Source organism: Coenobita brevimanus, chromosome 55, assembly GCF_032717465.1.
Source record: "Coenobita brevimanus isolate Jiangsu-jjx chromosome 55, ASM3271746v2, whole genome shotgun sequence".
Taxonomy (NCBI): Eukaryota; Metazoa; Arthropoda; class Malacostraca; order Decapoda; family Coenobitidae; genus Coenobita; species Coenobita brevimanus.
In genome coordinates this window covers 60659675-60661665 of record NC_137008.1, presented here as the reverse complement: position 1 = coordinate 60661665, position 1991 = coordinate 60659675, and the positions used below count along the sequence as shown (strand labels likewise).

The window sequence follows — 1991 nt, the reverse complement described above, 5'->3', positions numbered from 1 at the left end:
GGGGAGGTGTCATAGCTTAATAAGGACAGAAATGCCTGGAGGTGCCGTAACAGGATGCGGCGTGGGGCAGTAAACAGATAGATAGGCCTACAGTCAAGGGCAGTTTTCACATTTAGGCTTCCGGACGCATGAGGAGACACATCTTTACTTACTGATTTAGTTGGACAAGAACGCTAATTATTCTTTTGACACAATTATGAGAGTTTAAATGAACTATTGATCTCGATGTGCTTGATTCTATATTAACACTGGAGGCCGTGGAGGATCGGTCAGAAGTTTTACTTGCCCCGCCCTCACAGAAATGAAGAGTTTGCGATTCTACGGCAACATTATTTAAATGAGCAGCAGGTGTGTAGGAGTGGGGCAGTGTTGCTGAATTCAGGAACTGGTGGACAGATGTGTCTGAGAATGATATGAAGGCGGCCTGGGTGAAGCTGCTTATAGTTTTAATATTTACAGTAGAGTAAAATGTTCCTTAAGATTCGTTATCATGATTAATGAGCAGTTTGTCTGAGAAGGAAGGATGTAGTGATGGTTGTAGCTGGTTTATGCTGGAGTGAGAACGGAGTGCAGCCTGGGTGGTGGCAAGTTTGTAAGAGGCGCGGGAGTGGTAGGGTCGGCCGCCACCAGGTGGCTCCGTCCTCGCCCTGCAGTGGTAGCTAGTCTGGTGTCGGGGTGAAGCTCGATCTCCTTCACTCTGCTCGATGAAGGTAAGTCAGGTCACTTCTGGACTATACAGTACATTTTATAAGAAAACAAGGGAACCACATGACTCGTAGATGCACGATATCACATTGGAATGTGTTTTATTACAAGAGAATATGCCGTGAACGAGGTCGATAAATGGGTGAGAAGTGTCAGTGCAGCCCGCATCACGTCCAGACAGACGCTAGCCGAACTGTCACTTGAATGAAGAAGGCACGGTCGAAACACTACAGGTATATGAACCATTTTAAAACTGGGAGTGATGTCGGCACTGGTGTAGCTGAGAGTGAGTGTTATTTGAGTAAAACAGAGTGGTGGGTGGGTTATTTTTAGTTGGGGTTTGGCTAGCAGACGACGCGCTCCACGTATCGTCTGCTAGGTAGCGCGGGAAGCAGCTCGGCTTCCACCACAGTCCTCCGCCACTCCTGAATATATAACATGGTATCAACACGCGATCTTTGCCCAGATCACAGTGTACCATATTTGGTTTTGTCAAAAAGAAGAAAACCCAGAATTATGAGGGTTATGCAGTTTATTTCAAATAACCCTTCATCACATCATGTGAAAAAAATACGAAAGTATGTAATTCTTTTTGGTGACCGATAAGCAGAGCAGGAGAAAAAAAAAAAAAAAGCCTAATTCACAGCGTGACGTGGTTACTGAGTTAAATCGATCGGCGGCGGCCAGCTGACAGACACTCCCAGCACTGCTCTTCTGTTAGCTGTGCGGCCACCTCCACCCGGGCCTGATCAATGAACTGTATAGCAACAGCAGCCACGATGTATAACATATATGACAACACTTATAGGCTCATCATCATGTACGGCATATCGATACCCTGAACAAATTTTCAATTTTCTATTGCCCTCACTGAAGCTGATGTAAACCGTATATATAGCGGTGATACTTGGGAGTGAATAGGCAGTGAGTCGCGACCATGTAAGCAGTAATCAATGAGTTACCAGTAACTAACTGATGTGGTGTTAGATAGGGGAGGGGGTTTATATCCCAGGCTCGGACAGAGCAGCCTAGTGTTGTGTCCTGTGCCAGGTAGACACATGCCGCCCAGGTGCTGTCACCAGGCGCCACCATTACCATTACCAGTCTTATCGTGACTGGATAAAAGTTGGTGAAAAAATGTACTTATTTTTGCCTCCAGTATTATAATATTGAGTACCTGTAGCCTTGCTTTGGCCGTTCAATAAAGATAAAACGTTTCGAAAAATTTGCTCTGGGGCGAGTCCAAAGGATTTGAAAACATCATGGAGTAGTACAGATCATGAAGT

General features: G+C 45.4%; 1 protein-coding gene across 4 annotated transcripts in view; it reads left to right on the top strand.

Annotated features, from left to right (window-relative positions):
- The first annotated feature begins 656 nt into the window (after window positions 1–656).
- The window catches only part of LOC145401239 (tau-tubulin kinase homolog Asator-like), a 203311-nt gene continuing 201976 nt past the window's right edge, over window positions 657–1991 (top strand). For all 4 annotated transcript variants that reach the window (XM_080273571.1, XM_080273570.1, XM_080273569.1 and 1 more), the window contains exon 1: window positions 657–710. The gene's annotated coding sequence lies outside the window, so the exon portion shown is untranslated. The remainder of the gene's footprint in view (window positions 711–1991) is intronic.